This window comes from Mauremys mutica, chromosome 4, assembly GCF_020497125.1.
Source record: "Mauremys mutica isolate MM-2020 ecotype Southern chromosome 4, ASM2049712v1, whole genome shotgun sequence".
Classification (NCBI taxonomy): domain Eukaryota; kingdom Metazoa; phylum Chordata; order Testudines; family Geoemydidae; genus Mauremys; species Mauremys mutica.
In genome coordinates this window covers 147,089,327-147,102,527 of record NC_059075.1, presented here as the reverse complement: position 1 = coordinate 147,102,527, position 13,201 = coordinate 147,089,327, and positions in this window count along the sequence as shown.

Here is a 13,201-nt window from a genome sequence, read left to right as displayed (position 1 = left end):
TCCAGCGCTAGCCTCACTGATTCCAGTCTAGTCCCAGATCTGTAGAGACCAAACTCTGTTATTGTGCGATGGCTGTTTGCTGGTCTCTGTGAAATGAGATGGAGATTCTCCATTTAGCTCCCAGAAGGACACATCTCAAAAACAACTGGCATCTCATGTTGTGAGTCTAGGCAGAGAGACCAAAGCTTGAATGGCCATGGAAACTGACTCCTCTCTTGATCCTAAATCCTTCATGGTCTAGGCTGAGGTCCATTGGTAGAAGGGAGGGAGGGGCAGCGTGCATGTCTGGACTGTAGTGACCAGTCCACTCCTTAACAAACATTGTCTTTAAAACTGTTCTTTCACAATCCTAGATGCTCAGTTTCACTGCCCCGACAGGCCCCACACTGCACATGCGGTGGTTTGTTCATTGCCTGGGAATCCTGGAAATTAGCCATTAAAACAAGGTCTCCACAGCACAGCAGTGTGGGGTGGGAAGGCCACGCCTCCTTGCCAGAAGAACCCCAATATCAGACAGCTGGGAAGTTTTGGGGATGAAGTTTCTTCATCGGTAGAAAAGTAAGAACTTTTGTACCCCCCTGCAGGCAATTGGTCTCAATGTTCTCAGGCCCAGACAGGATTAGAAGGTGCCAAGGATCTTGTTGGACGTTTAAGACCAAGGAAAGATGCTTGGCCAGTTGACTTTCAAGTCAACTTGCAGAGACCAGGTGACTTTCTCTGGCAGGTGACATGCCAATGGAAACTGCTAGGACACAAGGGGACATGCATGGTTCTCCTTCCAGCCGCGGCTCCATCTCTCTCTCTTGCAGGAAGGAAGACACTCCTGGTGTCGGGGCTGCATGAAGGATCTGGAGACCCCAGGAGCAGCTAGAGGGTGATCCCCTGGGTGAGCATCCCAGCTCTCACACAGTTTGATGGTACTTTCCTCCAAGAGCCCTGATCTCACCCGTCAGTGTCTTCTTTGGAAGTTGGTTACTATCACTGACGGCATTATTGAGTGACCTGTCACTTGCACGTCCATGCACCTGCAGCTGCACATGAAGGCACATAACTGCACACAAACGAGCTTGCACATGCACACCAACACACACAGCTGCATGCAAACAAGTGTGCACACACACATACATGCACACAAATATGCACACATACATGTACACACACAGCTGCCCGCAAATGAGTACATGCATGCACACATGCTCTTGAACACACACAAATGAGCACACACCAGTACACAAACACACATGCACACAGGCAAACAAATGCATGCACATGTGCATGCAGACAAGCACACGCGCATGCACACAAAGACACACACAGCTGCACACCAATGAGCTCACATTACACACAAGCACACATGCACATGTCCAAAAATGAGTATATAGACACACGCATGCACACAGCTGCATGTAAGTCATCAGACACACATGCACACACACACACACAAACACCGCTGCATGCAAGTGAGCACACACTCATGCATGCACACATGCGCATACACACACATGCACACAAATGAGCACACATGCACAACACACACACACATCACCCAATGGATTTCCACCACCACCACCACATACAGCCCCCTGGGTGACATGAGGAGAGGAAGACCACATCTGCAGGATTCGCCGAGGGTCTGCTTTCATGCCTCCTTTGGCCACTCATTTCAACTCCACTCAGCTGAGCCAACCATGCAGAACTCCAGCAGTTGAGTTCTGAAATGACTTTGAACCCGGCCTCCCAGAACACAGATAGGAACCAGGAGAAATGCAGGGAAAGAGGAGCAGCAAATTCAGATTATGAAAGAATATTTTAATTTTCCAACATCTTGGTGCCAATTGGCTTGTTTATTTCCTCTAGGGGTTCAAATTTGCATATGAAAATATCCATGCAAATTTGCATAAACAGGTAGAGCTGGTTGAAAATTTTCCAATGGCCCATTATTCTGCCAGAAAATGCCAATTGTTAAAACCCAAACTTTCTGCAGGAATGTGTCAATTCCAATGAAATTTCGTTATTTTTTTAAATTGCGGGGGTGGGGAAGGCATTTTGATGCTGAGGATAGGTACCATTTGGGGAATGTAATACTTCCACGTGACCTGTCATTTCAAAATTGATTTTTATTTTTTATTATAAAAATGTTTAAACATGTAAAAAGTCACAATTAAATAATTAGAGAGCACTTTTCAGCTCTAGTTCTCCAAGCACTTTGCAAGCTTTAATGGTTTTACCCTCACATCCCTGCAAGATAGGACCGTGCTGATAGCTCCACTTTTTATCATACAAATGAATGTAAAAAAGGGAAACTGAGGCACAGAGAGGCTATGTGACTTACCCAAGGTCACACAGCAAGTCTGTAGCAGAAAAGGGAAGAGGGCCCAGGTCACCCAAGTCCGAATCACTGCAGCATCATTCCTCTAGTTTTAGGGTCCATCTACACGGCAATCAGAGGTATGACTGCAACACTGGTAGACACACCGAGCTCAAACAATGGGTGGCAGATTAGCCACTTGAGGAAATGCCTAAGGTCCTCGGCAGAGTTGTAGGGCCCAGTGGTTCTCATTTTCAGACCCCTACAAAATTTCAGATGGAAGTGTGGACCCCTTTGCAAATCTATTCTCTGGAGAGTTGAATTCTGTTCAGTCCGTTTGCAGTCTCAATCTTTCACAAAACCCTTAGACCAGTGGTCTCCAACCTTTTTATGCCCAAGATCACTTTTTGAATTTTAGGGACCCAAGATCTACCCTGCCCCTCCCCCAAAGCCCCACCCTGCTCACTCCATCCCCCCGTCTCTCCATCACTCACTCTCTCCCACCCTCACTCACTTTCACTGGGCTGGGGTAAGGGTTTGAGGCTTGGGGGGGGGTGCAGGCTCTGGGCTGGGGCTGAGGGGTTCTCACTGTAGGAAGGGGCTCTGGGCTGAACTTGGGGCAGGGGGTTGGGGTGCAGGAGGGGGTGAGGGGTGCAAGCTCTGGGAGGGAGTTTGGGTGAAGGCGGGGCCTCTGAGCTGGGGCAGAGTGTTGGGGTGCAGGAGGGGGTACAAGGCGCTGGCTCTGGGAGGGGGGTTAGGGCTGGGGCAGGGGGTTATGCTGTAGGAGGGGGCACATAAGACATACTTGTCTTATGAAAGGAGACTCAAAGAGCTTGGCTTGTTTAGCCTAACCAAAAGGAGACTGAGGGGAGATATGATTGCTCCCTATAAATATATAAGAGGGATAAATACCAGGGAGGGAGAGGAATTATTTAAGCTCAGTACCAAAGTGGACACAAGAACAAATGGATATAAACTGGCCATCAGGAAGTTTAGACTTGAAATTAGATGAAGGTTCATCAGAGGAGTGAAGTTCTGGAACAGCCTTCCAAGGGAGTAGTGGGGACAAAAGACATATCTGGCTTCAAGACTGAGCTTGATAAGTTTATGGAGGGGATGGTATGATGGGATAGCCTAATTTTGGCAATTAATTTGGCAATTGATCTTAGATTATCAGCAGGTAAGTATGCCCAGCGGTCTGCGATGGGATGTTAGATGGGATGGGATCTGAGTTACTACAGAGAATTCTTTCCTGGGTGCTGGCTGGTGAGTCTTGCCCACATGCTCAGGGTTTAACTGATCGCCATATTTGGGGTTGGAAAGGAATTTTCCTCCAGGGCAGATTGGCAGAGCCCTGGAGGGGTTTTTTTGCCTTTGCAGCGTGGGGCACAGGTCAATTGCTGGAGAATTCTCTGCACCTTGAAGTCTTTAAGCCATTATTTGAGGACTTCAGTAACTCAGACATAGGCTAGGGGTTTGATACAGGAGTGGGTGAGATTCTGAGGCTTGCATTGTGCAGGAGGTCAGACTAGATGATCATAATGGTCTCTTCTGACCTTAAAGTCTATGACTCTCTGACACTGCCTTAGACATACTCTGCGGACCCCCAGGGGTCAGGGGACCACAGTTTGAGAACCACTGGCTTGGCCACTGCTTCTGTGGCTTCACTGCTATTGTAGATGAACACACATTGGGGAATGTCTACACATGCTATAGTCATGCCTCTGATTGCAGTGTAGACATACCCTCGCTATTTATTGAAACACAACTTTACCAATGACCTGAAACTACATTTTTTTTCTTAACATATTCTCTCTCCAGAAATGTCACAATACTTTGGTTTCGTTCTGGTGCAAAAGGAAAACAAATTTTGAAACCGTGGCATTTCTTGCAAAAGGGCAATTTGGGTTTCCACACAGCGCTAATAACAGCTCATCTCCCCTCTCCCAGCCCCTGCCTTCCCGACAGTTAAATCACCAGTCCAGTGCCAGATGCCTCTGCGCACCACCACCCTCTCTCCGTGACACACCCAGCATCACCTCAGAGGATACCAGTGCAGGTTTCTTCAGTGTTAATAAATCCCCAGGCACCTAGCAATACTTAGTGGCCTTTTATTCACCATTGCTCCAGCAAGCTGCAGAACAACATCTGGTCATGAAAACAACTTCCTAATGAGGCCCTTTGCGCCCCCTAACAGTACTTAGCAGGGTCCCAAGAGCAGGAGGAGTTTCCTGTGGAGCACCGAAAACTATTCTCTCCCTCTTTCCGTCCCATGGAGAAACTTCCTTCATCTTTGGGCAGCTTTGGGGCTCAGCAGCATGTGATCTTCCTAGTCAGCAGCCAGCATCCCACTGGGCTGTTGGCAAAGCGTGCAGTAAATATCCCACTATGGATGATCAGTAAATTTTATTGGGGGTATCACGGAATTTTACTCTCAGTAGAAGGTGTCGCACTGGCAGCCTGCATACAGCTGTGTCTTCACGGAAAAGTTATCCCGAGTTATAACGCAAGTGGCGCCTCTAACCCGAGTCCCATCCACACACAAACCCTGGTGATGCTTTTAACTCCATTTGGCTGGGCCATCAGGGGAATATTGGCTAAACTCAAGGGAGCACAACTCACCAGCTGCTCACACCACCACTCTGCAGTGAGGACGCAAGCCAGTGCCTCCCAAGTGCCCTCCAATGCCTTTCCACAATCCCCCTGGATGCCCAGGAAGGGACAGACAAGTTCTGCCACAATTCACTGGGAAAGAATTTGCTCCACTTGCTGCCTTGCTACGAACCATGAGCTGTGCCCCATAAGTGCCACAGACAAGGGAGTGCAGTGCCAGCGAGGACACTGAGCTTGGCTCGCTCCAGAGGAGTCACTCCGGTGTTGATAACTCGAGTTAACTCTGCAGAGAAGACACAGCTGTCAGCTCCAAAGCAGGCACAGCGTAGGCAGAGGCAGCACAAGTTCCCCCTGTACCAACCTGCCTCACCCCTGACCCGGTGGGATATCCATCTACACTCATGGCTGCACTGGATTAATTAAGCCAGTTTAACATCACATCTTTCATTAAACTGGTGTCACTTCTGTGTGTAGAGAAGCCCTAAGGATGGAATGGAGTTTGGTCTCCATGTTCTGGTCCCATCCTGCCTTCTAGGGTGACCAGACAGCAAGTGTGAAAAATTGGGACAAGGGGTTGGGGGTAATAGGAGCCTATATACGAAAAAGACCCCAAAATCGGGACCGTCCCTACAAAATCGGGACATCTGGTCACTCTACTGCCTTCTCTGCCACTGGCAGCATGAGGGACAATCTGGACTAATTGTGAGGGTGCTTTTATGATGCTGCCACTCAGAATGGGCCCATGACCCCAGTAACTCACCACCCCTCACAACTGTATTGCACTTCTCAAGATATTAGCTGTTTTCCTTAAAGCCTGAGCTCCTGGATCCAGGGGACTACACCTTTAATTAAAAAAAAAAGTAACTTTCTAGCCCCCTCCTGGTTACAGAGATAAGTTTGCAAACAGTACAAATGCCAGGAGGTGAATAAACAGAACCCAAAAATGCAGTAGTAGTATTTTTAATCGCATGATTTGTAAAACTATCTCATGATTTTGGGTGCCTGACTCATAATTCATGACCGCTTGGGCTTGGTGATGCTGAGATCATTTCACAGAGGTCACAACCAGAACTGGTCAGGAATTTTCCAATGAAACAAGAGTTTGGGCAGAAAATGCCAATTCGTCAAACCCAAAATGTCTCACGGGAACATCTCAAGTTCAGAATTTTGTGGAATCACAGGCAGGATTACACCTGACTCCTCACCCCATTGGCTGTGGTGGGGCCCTTGGAGAGAGGGCGATGCTCTATAAACATCAGGACTCTGACTGCAAAGGGAATGAATCGAGATGCTGCTCTGACATGCTCTCCACCTGGGCGGCTCTGATCAGTTCTGTGCCCGAGATAATGTGCTTCATGAAGCAAGAGCATGTCCTAAGATAGTACCATGTGAAGGAGATGTTGAGGAGCTGCTGCTGCTGAGGTAGGTCTATGACTGGGTAGATCTGCAGGCTCAGGGGAGAAATGACCGACTCTTGAACGCTTGCTACCATCTCACACAAGGCCAGCTCTCACTTCAGGTCACCCAGCCGTTACTTTGGGGTATGCTTATTTATTAGGGTTAGTCTTCTGGTCGGAGGGGAGGGGTGTTCTGTAACGCCGTGGATGTACTGCTTGTGTCACCCATGTTCTCACACAGCACTCTACTTCTCCCTTCTGCAAGTTCCCTTCCAATGGAGCTACCTTGCAGGACCTAGGTTCCCCAGGGCTGGGTTCCTCCAGCCCCAGAATCAGACAAACACACACACACATTAAGAGAGCGCGTCTGAGAGGCCCAGGTTAATCAGCACTCCCAAGCCGACACCCCATATGTCCCTGGACTCTGTAGGCTGGGCTGAACAGCACCACCATGCTGTCACCCTCCTATGCCATGGGCACCACCACACCGGAATAGAATACGTCTGAGCAGGCTGGGTTGGGCAGCACTTTCAATCTCCCACCCTCATATGTCCCAGGTTCAGTACATCCCTATTCTCACTTTCACATTACAATTTCCTGGTAGTAATCCACTTGATGAGCAAACCCCACAGGATTTTTGGGTGCTGCAGGGATCTTTAGCTTAGATACAAGGAGCATTGCTGCAGAGCAAATGGGGAAGCCAAAAAAACACCCACAGGTAAGAAGGACAGGGAGAGACTGTAAGATGGACGGTAAGGTGGATAGAAAGCTGGCTAGATTGTCACACTCAACAGGTCGTGATCAACGGCTCAATGGCTAGTTGGCAGCTGGTATCAAGCAGAGTGCCCCAAGGACTGGTCCTGGGGCCAGTTTTGTTCAATATCTTTATTAATGATCTGGATGATGGGATGGATTGCACCCTCAGCAAGTTTGTAGATGACGCTAAGCTGAGGGGGAGAGGTAGACACGCTGGAAGGTAGGGATAGTGTCCATGCATTGCCACAGGCTGGGGACCGACAGGCTAAGCGGCAGTTCTGCAGAAAAGGACCTGGGGATTACAGTGGATGAGAAGCTGGATATGAGTCAGCAGTGTGCCCTTGTTGCCGAGAAGGCCAACGGCATATTGGACTACATAAGTAGGAGCATTGCCAGCAGATCGAGGGAAGTGATTATTCCCCTCTATTTGGCACTGGTGAGGCCACATGTGGAGGATTGCATCCAGTTTTGGGGCCCCCACTACAGAAATGATGTGGATAAATTGGAGAGAGTCCAGCAGAGGGCAACGAAAATTATCAGGGGGCTGGAGCACATGACTTACGAGGAGAGGCTGAGGGAACTGGGCTTATTTAGTCTGCAGAAAATAAGAGTAAGGGAGGATTTGATAGCAGCCTTCAACTACCTGAAGGGGGTTCCAAAGAGGATGGAGCTAGGCTGTTCTCAGTGGTATTAGATGACAGAACAAGGAGCAATGGTCTCAAGTTGCAGTGGGGGAGGTCTAGGTTGGATATTAAGAAACACTATTTCACTAGGAGGGTGGTAATGCACTGGATTGGGTTACCTAGGGAGGTGGTGGAATCTCCATCCTTAGAGGTTTTTAAGGCCTGGTTTGACAGAGCCCTGGCTGGGATGATTTATTTGGGGATTGGTCCTGCTTTGAGCAGAGGGTTGTACTAGATGACCTCCTGAGGTCCCTTCCAAACCTAATCTTCTATGATTCTATATGAGAGAGAGAGAGAAGCAACCAACTTAACCATGAAAGTTATTTATTGCCAGGTAATAACCATACAAGGGGAGCCAAACAAACAAAACAGTTATAATATTAAATCTAACTTAAATTTGAATATAAAAGTCAGGTTTAGAAACCTATAACTGATCACACAAGTCAGGGTCAGAAGCCTATACTGAGCGAGAGAGAGAGAGATGGTTCTCACCACTCCATGTAGCTTGAATCGATCGCGGGTCCCAGGTGGTGGTGGTAGCTAAGGGTCCAGAGTGCTGGAGACAGGCACAGCCCCCAGCACCATCAGTCAGGAGAAGATGAAGTCCCAATGGAACTGATGCAGATGTTGGATCCAGGCATCAGAGCACTTACTTGAGCGTGGGTAGGGGGTTTTGTAGTGAAAGAACCATGGTTCAAGGGAGATCACTAGATTTGTTTATGGGTAAATGATGGCTCAATGGAGTAAACCAAAGTTGTTTTATTCAGGCTGGACAATAGGAGCTGATCACTCTTGGCTATGGATGATGTTCCTTCCAGGGAGCTCACAATGCAATTAGGGGGCTTCAGTATTTTGAATACCAATAAAGGATTTATTACTAGAATTGGTCTGATAACTGCTGAGCTGGGTGTGTGCAGGCGGGTTCATTAACATCTGGAGCAGAGATCCCCCATCATGCGGTGCTTCCCTGCTTTTCTGACTCGTGTGGCGAAAGCGAATAAAAAAGTGTTATTTACCCCTTCACATCTCACAAGAACCAGGGTCACCCAATGAAATTAATAGGTAGCAGATTTAAAACAAACAAAAGGAAGTACGTCTTCACACAACGTACAAGCAACCTGTGGAACTCGTTGCCAGGGGATGTTGTGAAGGCCAAAAGTATAACTGGGTTCAAAAAAGAATTAGAGAAGGTCCTGGAGGATAGGTCCAACAACAGCTATTAATCAAGATAGTCAGGGATGCAACCCCATGTTCTGGATGGCCCTGCATAGCCTCTGACTGCCAGAAGCTGGGACTGACAACAGGGGATGGCTCACTCGATGGTTGCCTGTTCTGTTCATTCCTTCTGAAGCACCAGTGGCATTGACCACTGTTGGAAGACAGGCTACTGAGCTAGATCGACTATTGGTCTGACCCAGTATGGCCGTTCTTATGTTCTTAGAGATGTTAAGGTTGCAACCAAGCCCTCGTTACAGGCCTGACTTCCTCACAAATGTACACACCTCTGCCTCGGATTGAGGACTGCGGAAAGATTTTTGCCTCTGAATGTTTGCCTGTGAGGATGGAGTTGAATTTTATCCTCAAGTTTAAAGCAATTTTGTGACATGGTTCTAAAGTTACAACACATTTGAAAATCCTCTCTTCCTGTAGTTAAAAAGCAGGCTTTTTACAGCTCCTTTCACCTTCAAAAGGGGTACATTTTGAACTGTGAAGGTAGACGATTGCAGGGAAACATGTCTGTTAATGAAGTCCTGTGTCACAGACGTCTCTATCCATGTCACAGAAGCTGGCGTCACAAATCTGCAGTGTCCAAAATGCCTTGCCGGGATGAAGGACACCCTTGAAATGACAGTACAAACAATGCCATGTAACCTTAATTTTGTGCCTCTTGACTTCTGGGTGTTAAAAAGTGAGGGGGGTAGGGGGCTTCTAAAGGGAGCGAGGAGACTAGTTTGAGCATCTTGCACGTGTTAGACTCTTTAGAAAATCTTAGTGCTAAACTGAGCCCTACATAAATTAAGTTTTTGAATTTCATAGAATAATAGACAGAGGTGGGCTATTGATCTGAGTTTGACAAAAAAAACCTTGCCTCTTGGGTACAATTTTCCACACAAAATCAGCGAAGGGAAAGTTCAGTTTCCTCTATAACCGGCCCCTGTCTCCTTTGTACATCTGCTACCCTTTACCTTACTCCAGGTGTGACATTTTACATCGTAAAGTGCAAGAGGAACCCACTGGTGAGTATGTGACACAGACCCCGCTCTCTGTTACAGCTAGGGTGACCAGATGTTAAGAGGAAAATATCGGGACCGCCACGGGGGGGGCATTATTTTTTTTACACTCACCCATCCGGGAGTTCGGTGGCAATTCGGCAGAGAGACCTTCAGTCACGGATGGTCGGCGGTGGTATTTCAGTGGGGGTAATAAACCTTGTCGCCAAAGACAGAAGCACCTGCCACCAAAATACCGCTGAAGACTGTCCACGACTGAAGGACTCTCCGCTGAACTGCCGCCGAAGACCAGGAAACAAAATATTGGGACAAATGGCGTCCCGACCAGAGTATGGTCGGGACGCAGGACAAACTCCTCAAAATCAGGACAGTCCTGATTTTATCGGGACTTCTGGCCACCCTAGTTACAGCCCCAGATAAGCTGGTTTGACTCTTTAGCTGTAGCAGCTCAAAGTTGCTGAGCTGTCACAGACTCATATCCTCTGTGCAGCAGACACAGAAGAGGGACCGATGACACACACGTTCACCGGTAGGTTACACAATTCTGCTGTGCAAAGTGGCTGCGGGCTGCATCCTGTCATGTATACCCACACTGAGTCATGCCTCACTCTACAAGTCACTGAGGGTGGGAGGTGAAAGTGACGGGGCTGAACAGAACCAGGATCTGGCCTGCAAAATCGATATCACTGCCAAGAAGGAAATACCCCAGCTTGACTCTCGGAATCCAGGCTGAGAAAAGTGCTGATTAATTGTAAACTGAGTCGGAATCCTTCCCATCCCATGCCGTTAGACATCACTTAGGGCAAAAATAAAGCTCCACTCCCCCATCTATCCTGGGGCACTTTTTGCATATTATCCATATTGTTGAGCCCCATAAGCTTTCCCTCTCTGAGTAGGGTTCAACAGAGTGACTCCCCTTTGGTTGGTTCCTTTTGCATGTTCCTCCAGCCTGCCATGGCGGACGCTCTGCTTTCATTCATCACACATGTCCCAGGGATTTCCATTTTCTTTTCTGGAAAACGTTGGGGAGGAGGTTGTTTTGAGTTCTCCGATGGATCTTGGCATTTGTTCCAATATTCAGCACCTACTAATTTTTCTAAGGCATTTGCTTTCAAAGGCATTTAGACATCTCTCTGGGTCTTTGGTTGACTGAGCTCACTTTGGTGAATTGACAATTTACTGTGGATATTATTGAAAAAAGACAAAATATTCCCATTAGGCACTTACCCCAACAATTTTGACACAGTCACTTTTCAGAGTCAAGCCACCACTTGATACGTGGCTGAGTTGCACGTGCTGTTAGAGGCAGAATTCCTGAATTTTGGGGCACTTGAAAATCTCACTATTCATGTTGTATTAACAGAGATTTTTTACATTTGATTTCTTGAGGGGGTTTCCCCCCTTACAAAAAAGCAGGTGAACATCAGAACGGATGAAACATCCATGACCACACACAAAAATAAACACACGTATGTTTATTTCAAAGTTAAAGACAAGATTCAGGCAGTTCTAAACCTGATCTGAAGGTGATAAACTGTCACAACTGGGTCATGGGCCAGCAAGACCTAGTGGTCAGAGCCAGAGTCCACAAACAGGAGCCAAGAGTTGGCTTGATCAGGAAACAAACTTGAAAGCAGAACCATGAATTGGTAACCAGAGTCAGGCCAGGTTGGGATACGCGGGGGTCAGAGGCAGGAGACAGCCCAGAGATAAGAACCTCCAGTCATAGACTCATAGACTTTAAGGTCAGAAGGGACCATTATGATCATCTAGTCTGACCTCCTGCACAATTCAGGCCACAGAATCTCACCCACCCACTCCTGTATCAAACCTGTGTCTGAACCATTGAAGTCCTCAAATCATGGCTTAAAGACTTCAAGGTGCAGAGAATCTTCCAGCAAGTGACCCATGCCCCATGCTGAAGAGGAAGGCGAAAACCTCCCAGGGCCTCTGCTAATCTGCCCTGGAGGAAAATTCCTTCCTGACCCCAAATATGGTGATCAGCTAAACCCTGAGCATGTGGGCAAGACTCACCAGCCGGACACCCGGGAAAGAATTCTCTGTAGTAACTCGGATCCCATCCCATCTAACATCCCATCACAAGCCATTGGGTATATTTACCGCTAGCTCCCCTTGGAAGGCTGTTCCAGAACTTCACTCCTCTGATGGTTAGAAACCTTCATCTAATTTCAAGTCTAAACTTCCTGATAGCCAGTTTACATCCATTTGTTCTTTGTGTCCACATTGGTACTGAGCCTAAATAATTCCTCTCTCTCCCTGGTATTTATTCTTCTGATATATTTATAGGGAGCAATCATATCTCCCCTCAGCCTTCTTTTGGTTAGGCTAAACAAGCCAAGCTCTTTGAGTCTCCTTTCATAAGACAGGTTTTCCATTCATCGGATTATCCTAGTAGCCCTTCTCTGCACCTGTTCCAGTTTGAATTCATCCTTCTTAAGCACGGGAGACCAGAACTGCACACAGTATTCCAGATGAGTTCTCACCAGTGCTTTGTATAACGGTACTAACATCTCCTTATCTCTACTGGAAATACCTTACCTGATGCATCCCAAAACCGCATTAGCTTTTTTCACAGCCATATCACATTGGAGGCTCATAGTCATCCTGTGATCAACCAATACTCCGAGGTCCTTCTCCTCCTCTGTTACTTCCAACTGATGCGCCCCCAGCTTATAACAATAGTTCTTGTTATTAATCCCTAAATGCATGACCTTGCACTTTTCACTATTAAATTTCATCCTATTACTATTACTCCAGTTTACAAGGTCATCCAGATCTTCCTGTATGATATCCCAGTCCTTCTCTATATTGGCAATACCGCTCAGCTCTGTGTCATCCACAAACTTTATTAGCACATTCCCACTTTTTGTGCCACGGTCAGTAATAAAAAGATTAAATAAGATTGGTCCCAAAACCGATCCCTGAGGAACTCCACTAGTAACCTCCCTTTAGCCTGACAATTCACCTTTCAGTATGACCCGTTGTAGACTCCTCTTTAACCAGTTCCTTATCCACCTTTCAATTTTCATATTGATCCCTATCTTTTGCAATTTAGCTAATAATTCCCCACGTGGAACCGTATCAAATGCCTTACTGAAATCAAGGTAAATTAGATCCACTGCATTTCCTTTGTCTAAAAAATCTGTTACCTTCTCAAAGAAGGAGATCAGGTTGGTTTGGCACGATCTACCT